This window comes from Taudactylus pleione, unplaced genomic scaffold (genome assembly GCF_031769625.1).
Source record: "Taudactylus pleione unplaced genomic scaffold, aTauple2 ptg002055l, whole genome shotgun sequence".
Classification (NCBI taxonomy): domain Eukaryota; kingdom Metazoa; phylum Chordata; class Amphibia; order Anura; family Myobatrachidae; genus Taudactylus; species Taudactylus pleione.
Genome location: NW_028286450.1, coordinates 72,544 through 90,144, shown reverse-complemented (window position 1 = coordinate 90,144; position 17,601 = coordinate 72,544). Strand labels below are relative to the sequence as shown.

The 17,601-nt window shown below is 48.6% G+C and overlaps 1 long non-coding RNA gene across 1 annotated transcript; it reads left to right on the top strand.

Annotated features, from left to right (window-relative positions):
- The first annotated feature begins 2,613 nt into the window (after window positions 1-2,613).
- LOC148435699 (uncharacterized) lies at window positions 2,614-16,639 on the top strand. Its single transcript, XR_015876574.1, has 3 exons — window positions 2,614-2,777; window positions 6,932-7,075; window positions 16,591-16,639. It is a non-coding gene; the product is annotated as an uncharacterized LOC148435699 (long non-coding RNA).
- The last annotated feature ends 962 nt before the right edge of the window (window positions 16,640-17,601 follow it).

The following is a 17,601-nucleotide window of genomic DNA, read 5'->3' as shown; positions in this document are numbered from 1 at the left end:
AGCCTGTGTGCTACATTCTGGCTCAGCCTATGCAGTAGTCTGAAGTATCCGGTTTATCCTAGAGACTATTATTGTGCTCCTGCTCATTTTGGATTCAGGTGGAACATTCCTGCACAGTGAGGCCACTGCCTATCTCAGCATCACAGCCCCAACCCGTCTCCAGAACTCTCTGCTCCTCATACTACTATCTATGCTGGTGGTTATTCTGAGGGTCCTCTCTCTGAGTGCAGAGTTTCCAATGGGTACTGGATCTGTATCCTCTTCATAGGCTGGATGGGCCCGGCGACGCACACCCTCCTTTTACCTCACAGTAGCCCAGCACACGCTGCTGTGAGCTAGGCTGCTGTGGGGGCTTCTGTGCCTGTGGGGGGGAGCAATCACACTGATCGCACTCCCCCTGGCTTTGCTTTGGGCTGAGGGGCTCACAGCACCTCCCTCCCCAGTGCGCACCTCCCCGGGCCCGGCACTACTCTAATCGCCCCTTCCAACCTCTAAAATAAAAACATTCAGCTCAGGCAGGATGGGCCATACTGCCGCATATAATGTCTTACTGTGATCGCTGATCCTAAGTATTACATTATTATATACACTATACTATACTACATATTATAACTGGTTGAGTGCTGGTTATGCCCTCTTCGTGGCCTGCCCACACTTTGAAATCGAGCATTTGGAAACCCCCCTCTAGAAATTCTGCATTTGCCACAGCTCTGTGAGGGTGCCGGCACCAGTCACCCAGCTCTGTGAGGGTGCAGGCTCCAGTCACCCAGCTCTGTGAGGGTGCAGGCTCCAGTCACCCAGCTCTGTGAGGGTGCAGGCTCCAGTCACCCAGCTCTGTAAGGGTGCAGGCTCCAGTCACCCAGCTCTGTGAGGGTGCAGGCTCCAGTCACCCAGCTCTGTGAGGGTGCAGGCTCCAGTCACCCAGCTCTGTGAGGGTGCAGGCTCCAGTCACCCAGCTCTGTGAGGGTGCAGGCTCCAGTCACCCAGCTCTGTGAGGGTGCAGGCTCCAGTCACCCAGCTCTGTGAGGGTGTCGGCTTCAGTCACCCAGCTCTAGTAGTCACTTTGTACTATTCCTAGTGGGTTTCATACAAGCTATTGATTTGCTGCATCACTCACTGCTCTGTTCCCGGAATGTTTGGTTGTATGGAGGTATTAGGAGGTTAGACTGTGTACGTGGAGGGAAATGTTGGGTTGTATGGAGGTATTAGGAGGTTAGACTGTGTACGTGGAGGGGAATGTTGGGTTGTATGGAGGTATTAGGAGGTTAGACTGTGTACGTGGAGGGGAATGTTGGGTTGTATGGAGGTATTAGGAGGTTAGACTGTGTACGTGGAGGGGAATATTGGGTTGTATGGGGGTATTAGGAGGTTAGACTGTGTACGTGGAGGGGAATGTTGGGTTGTATGGAGGTATTAGGAGGTTAGACTGTGTACGTGGAGGGAAATGTTGGGTTGTATGGAGGTATTAGGAGGTTAGACTGTGTACATGGAGGGGAATGTTGGGTTGTATGGAGGTATTGGGAGGTTAGACTGTGTACATGGAGGGGAATGTTGGGTTGGATGGAGGTATTGGGAGGTTAGACTGTGTACATGGAGGGGAATGTTGGGTTGGATGGAGGTATTAGGAGGTTAGACTGTGTACGTGGAGGGAAATGTTGGGTTGTATGGAGGTATTAGGAGGTTAGACTGTGTACATGGAGGGGAATGTTGGGTTGTCTCTCTGATGGGTTTGTTATGATTTTTCAGCCTAATGACGGCTTGCTTTACTGATAGTGACAGCTCTTTGGATCTCATATTGAGAGTCGACAGCAACTGATTCCAAATGCAAATGTCACACCTAGAATCAACTCCAGACCTTTTACCTGCTTAATTGATAATGAAATAATGAGGGAATAGCCCACACCTGTCCATGAAATAGCTTTTGAGTTTATATTCCCATTACTTTTGGCCCCTTAAAAAGTGGGAGGCACATATATAAACCGTTGTAATTCCTACACCGTTCACCTGATTTGGATGTAATTACCCTCAAATTAAATCTGAGAGTCTGCAGGTAAATCACATCTTGTTTGTTTCATTTCAAAGCCATTGTGGTGGTGACTAGAGGCCAAAATATGAAAATTCTGTCAATGTCCCAATAGTTATGCACCTGACTGTATATATGTGTGTGTGTGTGTGTATGTGTGTGTGTGTATATATATATATATATATATATAATGTGTAATAGGGCAGACATGACTGATAGGTGGAATGTTAGTGGTTACAGCGCTTGGTTCAGAGATTTCTGTACATTCCTACTGTTTGCAGGTCTGCGCAGGAGCCGGCTGCACATGTGCGGATTCGTTTCCGCGATGTGGCTCGCAGTAGAAGCCGATAACAGAAACCGCCAGTGATAGACTTTATACTTTATGCTTGTAGTGCCCACCTCCTGAATCAGCCCCACAGTCCTGGCGGCAGCATGCCAGTCAGTCAGTATAGCCCGGGACACAATCTCAGGGCAGGGTTGCATAGTGTACAGACCGTTGTATAGTTTGCTGTAGAGTAATGTCAGTTATGCTGCCCTGACACAGGTGAGGGAGGACACCTACATAATCCTGAGGACCACCCGGGAGGACATGGAGAAGAGCCCCGAGGAGACCACCAGGGCGAGAGTACATCAGGCGGAGTCCTGGCTGCACAGACTGGGAAATCTGGCTTCTCTGTATGGACATGTGGTGTGTCAGAGCGTGCACGCCATCATTCAGCGCAATATCTGCGCCTTTGTGTGTGATGCCATCCAGGTGAGTGGAGGAGGGCGATGCACGCTACCTACCGCACTGCACACTTATCACAGACACAGTGTACATCACCAGCACCGCAGGGATACTCAGCACTGTACTATCCTCTTACACCTCTGTACCAGCACCGCAGGGATACTCAGCACTGTACTATCCTCTTACACCTCTGTACCAACACCGCAGGGATACTCAGCACTGTACTATCCTCTTACACCTCTGTACCAACACCGCAGGGATACTCAGCACTGTACTATCCTCCTACACCTCTGTACCAGCACCGCAGGGATACTCAGCACTGTACTATCCTCCTACACCTCTGTACCAGCACCGCAGGGATACTCAGCACTGTACTATCCTCCTACACCTCTGTACCAGCTCCGCAGGGATACTCAGCACTGTACTATCCTCCTACACCTCTGTACCAGCACCGCAGGGATACTCAGCACTGTACTATCCTCCTACACCTCTGTACCTGCACCGCAGGGATACTCAGCACTGTACTATCCTCCTACACCTCTGTACCAGCACTGTACTATCCTCCTACACCTCTGTACCAGCACCACAGGGATACTCAGCACTGTACTATCCTCCTACACCTCTGTACCAGCACCGCAGGGATACTCAGCACTGTACTATCCTCTTACACCTCTGTACCAACACCGCAGGGATACTCAGCACTGTACTATCCTCCTACACCTCTGTACCAGCACCGCAGGGATACTCAGCACTGTACTATCCTCCTACACCTCTGTACCAGCACCGCAGGGATACTCAGCACTGTAATATCCTCCTACACCTCTGTACCAGCACCGCAGGGATACTCAGCACTGTACTATCCTCCTACACCTCTGTACCAGCACCGCAGGGATACTCAGCACTGTAATATCCTCCTACACCTCTGTACCAGCACCGCAGGGATACTCAGCACTGTACTATCCTCCTACACCTCTGTACCAGCACCGCAGGGATACTCAGCACTGTACTATCCTCTTACACCTCTGTACCAACACCGCAGGGATACTCAGCACTGTACTATCCTCCTACACCTCTGTACCAGCACCGCAGGGATACTCAGCACTGTACTATCCTCCTACACCTCTGTACCAGCACCGCAGGGATACTCAGCACTGTAATATCCTCCTACACCTCTGTACCAGCACCGCAGGGATACTCAGCACTGTACTATCCTCCTACACCTCTGTACCAGCACCGCAGGGATACTCAGCACTGTACTATCCTCCTACACCTCTGTACCAGCACCGCAGGGATACTCAGCACTGTACTATCCTCCTACACCTCTGTACCTGCACCGCAGGGATACTCAGCACTGTACTATCCTCCTACACCTCTGTACCAGCACTGTACTATCCTCCTACACCTCTGTACCAGCACCACAGGGATACTCAGCACTGTACTATCCTCCTACACCTCTGTACCTGCACCGCAGGGATACTCAGCACTGTACTATCCTCCTACACCTCTGTACCAGCACCGCAGGGATACTCAGCGCTGTACTATCCTCCTACACCTCTGTACCAGCACCGCAGGGATACTCAGCGCTGTACTATCCTCCTACACCTCTGTACCAGCACCGCAGGGATACTCAGCGCTGTACTATCCTCCTACACCTCTGTACCTGCACCGCAGGGATACTCAGCGCTGTACTATCCTCCTACACCTCTGTACCTGCACCGCAGGGATACTCAGCGCTGTACTATCCTCCTACACCTCTGTACCAGTACCGCAGGGATACTCAGCGCTGTACTATCCTCCTACACCTCTGTACCAGCACCGCAGGGATACTCAGCGCTGTACTATCCTCCTACACCTCTGTACCAGCACCGCAGGGATACTCAGCGCTGTATTATCCTCCTACACCTCTGTACCAGCACCGCAGGGATACTCAGCGCTGTACTATCCTCCTACACCTCTGTACCAGCACCGCAGGGATACTCAGCACTGTACTATCCTCCTACACCTCTGTACCAGTACAGCAGGGATACTCAGCACTCTACTATCCTCCTACACCTCTGTACCAGCACCGCAGGGATACTCAGCGCTGTACTATCCTCCTACACCTCTGTACCAGCACCGCAGGGATACTCAGCGCTGTACTATCCTCCTACACCTCTGTACCAGCACCGCAGGGATACTCAGCGCTGTACTATCCTCCTACACCTCTGTACCAGCACCGCAGGGATACTCAGCACTGTACTATCCTCCTACACCTCTGTACCAGCACCGCAGGGATACTCAGCACTGTACTATCCTCCTACACCTCTGTACCAGCACCGCAGGGATACTCAGCACTGTACTATCCTCCTACACCTCTGTACCAGCACCGCAGGGATACTCAGCACTGTACTATCCTCCTACACCTCTGTACCAGCACCGCAGGGATACTCAGCACTGTACTATCCTCCTACAGGAACAGAGGTGTAGGAGTGATGTACGGCGCAGAGTGTGTCTGAGATACAGGAACAGAGGCGTAGGAGCGATGTACGGCGCAGAGTGTGTCTGTGATACAGGAACAGAGGCGTAGGAGTGATGTACGGCGCAGAGTGTGTCTGTGATACAGGAACAGAGGCGTAGGAGGGATGTACGGGGCAGAGTGTGTATGTGATACAGGAACAGAGGCGTAGGAGGGATGTACGGTGCAGTGTGTCTGTGATACAGGAACAGAGGCGTAGGAGGGATGTACGGTGCAGTGTGTCTGTGATACAGGAACAGAGGCGTAGGAGGGATGTACGGGGCAGAGTGTGTATGTGATACAGGAACAGAGGCGTAGGAGCGATGTACGGAGCAGAGTGTGTCTGTGATACAGCAACAGAGGTGTAGGAGGGATGTACAGTGCAGGGTATGTCTGTGATACAGGAACAGAGGCATAGGAGGGATGTACAGTGCAGAGTGTGTATGTGATACAGGAACAGAGGTGTAGGAGGGATGTACGGTGCAGGGTGTGTGTGTGATACAGGAACAGAGGTGTAGGAGCGATGTACGGTGCAGTGTGTCTGTGATACAGGAACAGAGGCGTAGGAGTGATGTACGGCGCAGAGTGTGTCTGTGATACAGGAACAGAGGCGTAGGAGGGATGTACGGGGCAGAGTGTGTCTGTGATACAGGAACAGAGGCGTAGGAGGGATGTACGGTGCAGTGTGTCTGTGATACAGGAACAGAGGCGTAGGAGGGATGTACGGTGCAGTGTGTCTGTGATACAGGAACAGAGGCATAGGAGGGATGTACGGGGCAGAGTGTGTATGTGATACAGGAACAGAGGCGTAGGAGCGATGTACGGAGCAGAGTGTGTCTGTGATACAGGAACAGAGGTGTAGGAGGGATGTACAGTGCAGGGTATGTCTGTGATACAGGAACAGAGGCATAGGAGGGATGTACAGTGCAGAGTGTGTATGTGATACAGGAACAGAGGTGTAGGAGCGATGTACGGCGCAGAGTGTGTCTGTGATACAGGAACAGAGGCGTAGGAGTGATGTACGGCGCAGAGTGTGTCTGTGATACAGGAACAGAGGCGTAGGAGGGATGTACGGGGCAGGGTGTGTGTGTGATACAGGAACAGAGGTGTAGGAGCGATGCACGGTGCAGTGTGTCTGTGATACAGGAACAGAGGCGTAGGAGTGATGTACGGTGCAGAGTGTGTATGTGATACAGGAACAGAGGCGTAGGAGGGATGTACGGTGCAGAGTGTGTCTGTGATACAGGAACAGAGGTGTAGGAGGGATGTACGGTGCAGAGTGTGTCTGTGATACAGGAACAGAGGCGTAGGAGTGATGTACGGTGCAGAGTGTGTCTGTGATACATAAACAGAGGCGTAGGAGGGATGTACAGTGCAGAGTGTGTCTGTGATACGGGAACAGAGGCGTAGGAGTGATGTACAGGGCAGAGTGTGTCTGTGATACAGGAACAGAGGCGTAGGAGGGATGTACGGGGCAGAGTGTGTATGGGATACAGGAGGGATGTACGGGGCAGAGTGTGTATGGGATACAGGAACAGAGGCGTAGGAGCGATGTACGGGGCAGAGTGTGTCTGTGATACAGGAACAGAGGTGTAGGAGGGATGTACGGTGCAGGGTGTGTGTGTGATGCAGGAACAGAGGCGGCTCTATACTATAAGTTACTGGTAATAATCTCTTCTCTCCGCAGGCGCTGTCCCTTACGGGTAAATCATTCCTGCGAGTCAGCCTGGAGTTTAGTGACCAGGGGGAGCTGGTTCTCTGTCCGCCTGCTGAGCGCATACATCTCACCTGTGACGCGGCGCTGGGGGCTGTTCTGGACTCTGTACTAGAGGTAACTAAAGACTGGGGAGCCGCCATGTGTCATGTATGTATTAGCACCGCGCTCTCACATGTACGGAGCAGTGACAGGGCATTATCACATAGGCACGGATCAGACAGGGCTTACCCCTCTACCTACCACAAGCGTGCGCTGATGGTGGTGACTGGAAGCAAAGCAGGTGTACACACAGGGCTCAGCCGCATAGCTCTGTATGTGTATGGGTATATATTATATATGGTGACTATCAGCGCCTTCTGTGCTTAACAGATAATCCTAGTTGTAGTAAAATAAAGTATACATATGTGTGGTCAAATATAAATTCATTTCAATTTCTGTAACACTTTCAATAAAAATAAGATTATATAATGGAGAAAGTGCGTAATGTAAAGGTGATACCTAATGAGGCCAAAGTGCTTATTATAGAGTCACAATACCTACATACAGTTATAATAATCAATCAATAACATATACAGGTGTATCCAAATAAAAATGTATATTTAATTAGATAAAAGACAATACATAAGAACAATTAATTTGATAAAACAGCAAAACTACTATAGAAAAAATATATATAAGCAAATAAATAAAAATATTAGGGACATAGGATGAGGATCAAAGTGCTTATCTGAAAAGGACGTTCATGAAGGTAAGTGGCTAGCATCCCCCAACATGTACCGTCTGCTTCAGGACTTCATCACAAGGATGTGGCTCTGATGTGGTGTCCTAGCTTATAAACCCCACTAATAGGGACAGACTGGAGCTCATTACTCCTCATTATGACATCATAGGGGTGTGGCTCTGATGTGGTGTCCTAGCTTATAAACCCCACTAATAGGGACATACTGGAGCTCATTAGTCCTCATTATGACATCACAGGGGTGTGGCTCTGATGTGGTGTCCTAGCTTATAAACCCCACTAATAGGGACAGACTGGAGCTCATTAGTCCTCATTATGACATCACAGGGGTGTGGCTCTGATGTGGTGTTCCAGCTTATACACCCCACTAATAGGGACAGACTGGAGCTCATTAGTCCTCATTATGACATCACAGGGATGTGGCTCTGATGTGGTGTTCCAGCTTATACACCCCACTAATAGGGACAGACTGGAGCTCATTAGTCCTCATTATGACATCACAGGGATGTGGCTCTGATGTGGTGTCCTAGCTTATAGACCCCACTAATAGGGACAGACTGGAGCTCATTAGTCCTCATTATGACATCACAGGGATGGAGCTCTGATGTGGTGTCCTAGCTTATAAACCCCACTAATAGGGACAGACTGGAGCTCATTAGTCCTCATTATGACATCACAGGGGTGTGGCTCTGATGTGGTGTCCTAGCTTATAAACCCCACTAATAGGGACAGACTGGAGCTCATTAGTCCTCATTATGACATCACAGGGGTGTGGCTCTGATGTGGTGTCCTAGCTTATAAACTCCACTAATAGGGACAGACTGGAGCTCATTAGTCCTCATTATGACATCACAGGGATGTGGCTCTGATGTGGTGTCCTAGCTTATAAACCCCACTAATAGGGACAGACTGGAGCTCATTACTCCTCATTATGACATCATAGGGGTGTGGCTCTGATGTGGTGTTCTAGCTTATAAACCCCACTAATAGGGACAGACTGGAGCTCATTAGTCCTCATTATGACATCACAGGGGTGTGGCTCTGATGTGGTGTCCTAGCTTATAAACCCCACTAATAGGGACACACTGGAGCTCATTACTCCTCATTATGACATCATAGGGGTGTGGCTCTGATGTGGTGTCCTAGCTTATAAACCCCACTAATAGGGACAGACTGGAGCTCATTAGTCCTCATTATGACATCACAGGGGTGTGGCTCTGATGTGGTGTCCTAGCTTATAAACCCCACTAATAGGGACAGACTGGAGCTCATTAGTCCTCATTATGACATCACAGGGGTGTGGCTCTGATGTGGTGTTCCAGCTTATATACCCCACTAATAGGGACAGACTGGAGCTCATTAGTCCTCATTATGACATCACAGGGATGTGGCTCTGATGTGGTGTCCTAGCTTATAGACCCCACTAATAGGGACAGACTGGAGCTCATTAGTCCTCATTATGACATCACAGGGGTGTGGCTCTTATGCGGTGTTCCAGCTTATAAACCCCACTAATAGGAACAGACTGGAGCTCATTAGTCCTCATTATGACATCACAGGGGTGTGGCTCTGATGTGGTGTTCCAGCTTATACACCCCACTAATAGGGACAGACTGGAGCTCATTAGTCCTCATTATGACATCACAGGGGTGTGGCTGTGATGTGGTGTTCCAGCGTATAGACCCCACTAATAGGGACAGACTGGAGCTCATTAGTCCTCATTATGACATCACAGGGGTGTGGCTGTGATGTGGTGTTCCAGCTTATAAACCCCACTAATAGGGACAGACTGGAGCTCATTAGTCCTCATTATGACATCACAGGGATGTGGCTCTGATGTAGTGTTCCAGCTTATACACCCCACTACTAGGGACAGACTGGAGCTCATTAGTCCTCATTATGACATCACAGGGATGTGGCTCTGATGTGGTGTCCTAGCTTATAGACCCCACTAATAGGGACAGACTGGAGCTCATTAGTCCTCATTATGACATCACAGGGATGTGGCTCTGATGTGGTGTTCCAGCTTATACACCCCACTAATAGGGACAGACTGGAGCTCATTAGTCCTCATTATGACATCACAGGGGCGTTGCTCTGATGTAGTGTTCCAGCTTATACACCCCACTAATAGGGACAGACTGGAGCTCATTAGTCCTCATTATGACATCACAGGGATGTGGCTCTGATGTGGTGTTCCAGCTTATACACCCCACTAATAGGGACAGACTGGAGCTCATTAGTCCTCATTATGACATCACAGGGGTGTGGCTCTGATGTGGTGTTCCAGCTTATAGACCCCACTGATAGGGACAGACTGGAGCTCATTACTCCTCATTATGACATCACAGGGGTGTGGCTCTGATGTGGTGTTCCAGCTTATACACCCCACTAATAGGGACAGACTGGAGCTCATTAGTCCTCATTATGACATCACAGGGGTGTGGCTGTGATGTGGTGTTCCAGCGTATAGACCCCACTAATAGGGACAGACTGGAGCTCATTAGTCCTCATTATGACATCACAGGGGTGTGGCTCTGATGTGGTGTTCCAGCTTATAAACCCCACTAATAGGGACAGACTGGAGCTCATTAGTCCTCATTATGACATCACAGGGATGTGGCTCTGATGTAGTGTTCCAGCTTATACACCCCACTACTAGGGACAGACTGGAGCTCATTAGTCCTCATTATGACATCACAGGGATGTGGCTCTGATGTGGTGTCCTAGCTTATAGACCCCACTAATAGGGACAGACTGGAGCTCATTAGTCCTCATTATGACATCACAGGGATGTGGCTCTGATGTGGTGTTCCAGCTTATACACCCCACTAATAGGGACAGACTGGAGCTCATTAGTCCTCATTATGACATCACAGGGATGTGGCTCTGATGTAGTGTTCCAGCTTATACACCCCACTAATAGGGACAGACTGGAGCTCATTAGTCCTCATTATGACATCACAGGGATGTGGCTCTGATGTGGTGTTCCAGCTTATACACCCCACTAATAGGGACAGACTGGAGCTCATTAGTCCTCATTATGACATCACAGGGGTGTGGCTCTGATGTGGTGTTCTAGCTTATAGACCCCACTAATAGGGACAGACTGGAGCTCATTAGTCCTCATTATGACATCACAGTGATGTGGCTCTGATGTGGTGTCCTAGCTTATAAACCCCACTAATAGGGACAGACTGGAGCTCATTAGTCCTCATTATGACATCACAGGGGCGTTGCTCTGATGTGGTGTCCTAGCTTATACACCCCACTAATAGGGACAGACTGGAGCTCATTAGTCCTCATTATGACATCACAGGGATGTCTCTGATGTGGTGTTCCAGCTTATACACCCCACTAATAGGGACAGACTGGAGCTCATTAGTCCTCATTATGACATCACAGGGATGTGGCTCTGATGTGGTGTTCCAGCTTATACACCCCACTAATAGGGACAGACTGGAGCTCATTAGTCCTCATTATGACATCACAGGGATGTGGCTCTGATGTGGTGTTCCAGCTTATACACCCCACTAATAGGGACAGACTGGAGCTCATTAGTCCTCATTATGACATCACAGGGGTGTGGCTCTGATGTGGTGTTCCGGCTTATAGACCCCCCTAATAGGGACAGACTGGAGCTCATTAGTCCTCATTATGACATCACAGGGATGTGGCTCTGATGTGGTGTTCCAGCTTGTACACCCCACTAATAGGGACAGACTGGAGCTCATTAGTCCTCATTATGACATCACAGGGGTGTGGCTCTGATGTGGTGTTCCGGCTTATAGACCCCCCTAATAGGGACAGACTGGAGCTCATTAGTCCTCATTATGACATCACAGGGATGTGGCTCTGATGTGGTGTTCCAGTTTATACACCCCACTAATAGGGACAGACTGGAGCTCATTAGTCCTCATTATGACATCACAGGGGTGTGGCTCTTATGTGGTGTTCCAGCTTATAAACCCCACTAATAGGAACAGACTGGAGCTCATTAGTCCTCATTATGACATCACAGGGGTGTGGCTCTGATGTGGTGTTCCAGCTTATACACCCCACTAATAGGGACAGACTGGAGCTCATTAGTCCTCATTATGACATCACAGGGGTGTGGCTGTGATGTGGTGTTCCAGCGTATAGACCCCACTAATAGGGACAGACTGGAGCTCATTAGTCCTCATTATGACATCACAGGGGTGTGGCTCTGATGTGGTGTTCCAGCTTATAAACCCCACTAATAGGGACAGACTGGAGCTCATTAGTCCTCATTATGACATCACAGGGATGTGGCTCTGATGTAGTGTTCCAGCTTATACACCCCACTACTAGGGACAGACTGGAGCTCATTAGTCCTCATTATGACATCACAGGGATGTGGCTCTGATGTGGTGTCCTAGCTTATAGACCCCACTAATAGGGACAGACTGGAGCTCATTAGTCCTCATTATGACATCACAGGGATGTGGCTCTGATGTGGTGTTCCAGCTTATACACCCCACTAATAGGGACAGACTGGAGCTCATTAGTCCTCATTATGACATCACAGGGGCGTTGCTCTGATGTAGTGTTCCAGCTTATACACCCCACTAATAGGGACAGACTGGAGCTCATTAGTCCTCATTATGACATCACAGGGATGTGGCTCTGATGTGGTGTTCCAGCTTATACACCCCACTAATAGGGACAGACTAGAGCTCATTAGTCCTCATTATGACATCACAGGGGTGTGGCTCTGATGTGGTGTTCCAGCTTATAGACCCCACTGATAGGGACAGACTGGAGCTCATTACTCCTCATTATGACATCACAGGGGTGTGGCTCTGATGTGGTGTTCCAGCTTATACACCCCACTAATAGGGACAGACTGGAGCTCATTAGTCCTCATTATGACATCACAGGGGTGTGGCTGTGATGTGGTGTTCCAGCGTATAGACCCCACTAATAGGGACAGACTGGAGCTCATTAGTCCTCATTATGACATCACAGGGGTGTGGCTCTGATGTGGTGTTCCAGCTTATAAACCCCACTAATAGGGACAGACTGGAGCTCATTAGTCCTCATTATGACATCACAGGGATGTGGCTCTGATGTAGTGTTCCAGCTTATAAACCCCACTACTAGGGACAGACTGGAGCTCATTAGTCCTCATTATGACATCACAGGGATGTGGCTCTGATGTGGTGTCCTAGCTTATAGACCCCACTAATAGGGACAGACTGGAGCTCATTAGTCCTCATTATGACATCACAGGGATGTGGCTCTGATGTGGTGTTCCAGCTTATACACCCCACTAATAGGGACAGACTGGAGCTCATTAGTCCTCATTATGACATCACAGGGATGTGGCTCTGATGTAGTGTTCCAGCTTATACACCCCATTAATAGGGACAGACTGGAGCTCATTAGTCCTCATTATGACATCACAGGGATGTGGCTCTGATGTGGTGTTCCAGCTTATACACCCCACTAATAGGGACAGACTGGAGCTCATTAGTCCTCATTATGACATCACAGGGGTGTGGCTCTGATGTGGTGTTCCAGCTTATAGACCCCACTGATAGGGACAGACTGGAGCTCATTACTCCTCATTATGACATCACAGGGGTGTGGCTCTGATGTGGTGTTCCAGCTTATAAACCCCACTAATAGGGACAGACTGGAGCTCATTAGTCCTCATTATGACATCATAGGGATGTGGCTCTGATGTTGTGTTCCAGCTTATAGACCCCACTAATAGGGACAGACTGGAGCTCATTAGTCCTCATTATGACATCACAGGGATGGAGCTCTGGTGCGGTGTTCCAGCTTATAGACACGACTAATAGGGACAGACTGGAGCTCATTAGTCCTCATTATGACATCACAGGGGTGTGGCTCTGATGTGGTGTTCCAGCTTATAGACCCCACTAATAGGGACAGACTGGAGCTCATTGGTCCTCATTATGACATCACAGGGGTGTGGCTCTGATGTGGTGTTCTAGCTTATAGACCCCACTAATAGGGACAGACTGGAGCTCATTAGTCCTCATTATGACATCACAGGGGTGTGGCTCTGATGTGGTGTTCTAGCTTATAGACCCCACTAATAGGGACAGACTGGAGCTCATTAGTCCTCATTATGACATCACAGTGATGTGGCTCTGATGTGGTGTCCTAGCTTATAAACCCCACTAATAGGGACAGACTGGAGCTCATTAGTCCTCATTATGACATCACAGGGGCGTTGCTCTGATGTGGTGTCCTAGCTTATACACCCCACTAATAGGGACAGACTGGAGCTCATTAGTCCTCATTATGACATCACAGGGATGTCTCTGATGTGGTGTTCCAGCTTATACACCCCACTAATAGGGACAGACTGGAGCTCATTAGTCCTCATTATGACATCACAGGGATGTGGCTCTGATGTGGTGTTCCAGCTTATAGACCCCCCTAATAGGGACAGACTGGAGCTCATTAGTCCTCATTATGACATCACAGGGATGTGGCTCTGATGTAGTGTTCTAGCTTATACACCCCACTAATAGGGACAGACTGGAGCTCATTAGTCCTCATTATGACATCACAGGGATGTGGCTCTGATGTGGTGTTCCAGCTTATAAACCCCACTAATAGGGACAGACTGGAGCTCCTTAGTCCTCATTATGACATCACAGGGATGTGGCTCTGATGTGGTGTTCCAGCTTATAAACCTCACTAATAGGGACAGACTGGAGCTCATTAGTCCTCATTATGACATCACAGGGATGTGGCTCTGATGTGGTGTTCCAGCTTATACACCCCACTAATAGGGACAGACAGGAGCTCATTACATTTAACTTACAACTAATTCCCCTTTTACACCGGAGCTAAAACCTGGGTTATTGCAGGGTAAAACCGGGCAGCTCCTTGGTGTAAAAGGGGAGAGGGTTGGATCGCCGGTACTTGTGGCCCGGCCATCCAACCCAGGTAACTTGCAGGATTTAACACGGGAGTAACCTGTGAAACCCTGCAGTGTGAATGGCATGCTCCGGGTCACGATGGCCTGGAGCGCGCTGCATGCCAGCCAATTGGTCCGGCTTCAACACCGGAAAAGCCTGGTCTATGCAGACCGACTCCGGTGTGAATGGCGCCGACTCGGGAATGTCCTGGGTCGGCGCCGGCTAAATTCCGGGTCTGATCCAGATTAGAGCCCTGTTCCAACTCTGGGTCAGACCCGGAATTTAGGTGTAATAGGGGTATAAGATTATCTTTTAAGCACAGAAGGCGCTCATTGTCAACCCTATATATTGTCTGAAATTTACTTGGTGGATTGCCGACCACCATAATCCTGTTGATAGATTGGACACCCAGAGAGCAGGCTAATTAGTGATTGCACCTGGAAGAGGCTAATAAAGGCTGTGTAAAGCTGTGTACACACGGGACGACTAGCTCAATCATCGATATCGTTGATCGTTTTTTTCTATTTTAAATTGAACGCTTTTTGACAGTATTTAAATGATGAAGAATTCATAGATATCGAGCAAGTTGGCCAGTCTGTACAGTCGACCTCCGCTATAGTTATCGTCCATATGGCCACGCACATCGTTGGACATTCAGTGCAAAAAAGTCAACGATATGAACGATCTAACGACAAACGATATTTGTATCAGAATATATGCATACCATAATGAAATATCCTGTGAATGGGACCCAAATCTAAGCACAGAATCCATGTATGTGTTGTATACACCTTATACACACAGCCTGAAGCTAATTTTATACTTTATTTTTAATCATTTTGTGCCTTAAACAAAGTTTGTGTACATTGAACCTTAAAAAAAAGCAAAGATTTCACCATCTCAGTCATGCTAATATAAAATCCGTATTTCGCAATATTGTACCTCTAATGTTCTTAATCCGTGTCAAAATACCTCACACCTCAAAATACTGCCTCCCCTTCCAACCTCACAGAATAGTTCTCCCCATGTATTCTGCACCCTGAGGAATATAGGGCCTGATTGCTGCGTTAGCGGTGTGTTACACAGCTGTATATGTGCGACAATACACTAATGTAACAGCGGCTGGAACTTATACTGAGACGCACACTGGCGCCTTCGCAGCGTCCGCAAATGCGTACACATAGGCAGCATCAGACGCAGATCAGGCAAACATCGATTTCCTGCGTGAGTCTATGGTCACTCAAAATGTCACCGTAACTGAGTCGTCGGGGCCATGTCTCCTGCATACATGATCGCAGTCTGCGGCTGGTACACACCGCAAATATGGTCGCAATATGCCATGTTTTTCGACACTTTCTCTCTCTCCAAGGATTAGTTCATAAATCCAAATATACCTTCCCCGGGGTGTAGGAGGAGTCACACTATATACCTTCCCCGGGGTGTAGGAGGAGTCACACTCTATACCTTCCCCAGGGTGTAGGAGGAGTTACACTATATACCTTCCCCAGGGTGTAGGGGAAGTGGCACACTATATACCTTCCCCGGGGTGTAGGGGAAGTCGCACACTATATACCTTCCCCCGGGGTGTAGGGGAAGTCGCACACTATATACCTTCCCCCGGGGTGTAGGGGAAGTCGCACACTATATACCTTCCCCCGGGGTGTAGGGGAAGTCGCACACTATATACCTTCCCCCGGGGTGTAGGGGAAGTCGCACACTATATACCTTCCCCCGGGGTGTAGGGGAAGTCGCACACTATATACCTTCCCCCAGGGTGTAGGGAGTATCTCTGTATACCTTCACGAGGGTGTAGGGGGAAATCTCTCTATATACCTTCCTTGGGGAGTCACACACTTCCTGGAGCTCTGTCTTTTCCATATCACTATATAGCTGACTAATCTACGTGTTATGGCTGCCGTGGAGTAGTCTCAAGGAAATCCTATTAATTCTTCCATTTAATTTCACAGGTGACTGATACATTTGTCCTAAATCCGCTAAAGCATTTTTCATTTTCACCTATTATGGATCCTCCTACAGAATATGGTAATTTATAATTTTTCACATCATGTAATGTCCTGGTCCCAGACAAAAGGGCTTTATGTTCTCCTCAGACACTGACAGGGATCATATTATTATGTAGGTTTATTTCTTCCATCATCTGATGATGATCTGATGTGCTGGATTGATGGGAAATGAGTGTAATGATGTAGGACATGTATGGTGAGGTGCTGTACGGATGGGAAATGGGTGTAATGATGTAGGACATGTATGGTGAGATGCTGGACTGATGGGAAATGGGTGTAATGATGTAGGACATGTATGGTGAGATGCTGTGCTGATAGGAAATGGGTGTAATGATGTAGGACATGTATGGTGAGATGCTGTACTGATGGGAAATGGGTGTAATGATGTAGGACATGTATGGTGAGGTGCTGTACTGATGTGAAATGGGTGTAATGATGTAGGACATGTATGGTGAGGTGCTGTACTGATGGGAAATGGGTGTAATGATGTAGGACATGCATGGTGAGGTGCTGTAGTGATGGGAAATTGGTGTAATGATATAGGACATGTATGGTGAGGTGCTGTAGTAATGGGAAATGGGTGTAATGATGTAGGACATGTATGGTGAGATGCTGTACTGATGGGAAATGGGTGTAATGATGTAGGACATGTATGGCGAGATGCTGTACTGATGGGAAATGGGTGTAATGATATAGGACATGTATGGTGAGGTGCTGTACTGATGGGAAATGGGGGTAATGATATAGGACATGTATGGTGAGATGCTGTAGTGATGGGAAATGGGTGTAATGATGTAGGACATGTATGGCGAGATGCTGTACTGATGGGAAATGGGTGTAATGATATAGGACATGTATGGTGAGGTGCTGTACTGATGGGAAATGGGGGTAATGATATAGGACATGTATGGTGAGATGCTGTAGTGATGGGAAATGGGTGTAATGATATAGGAC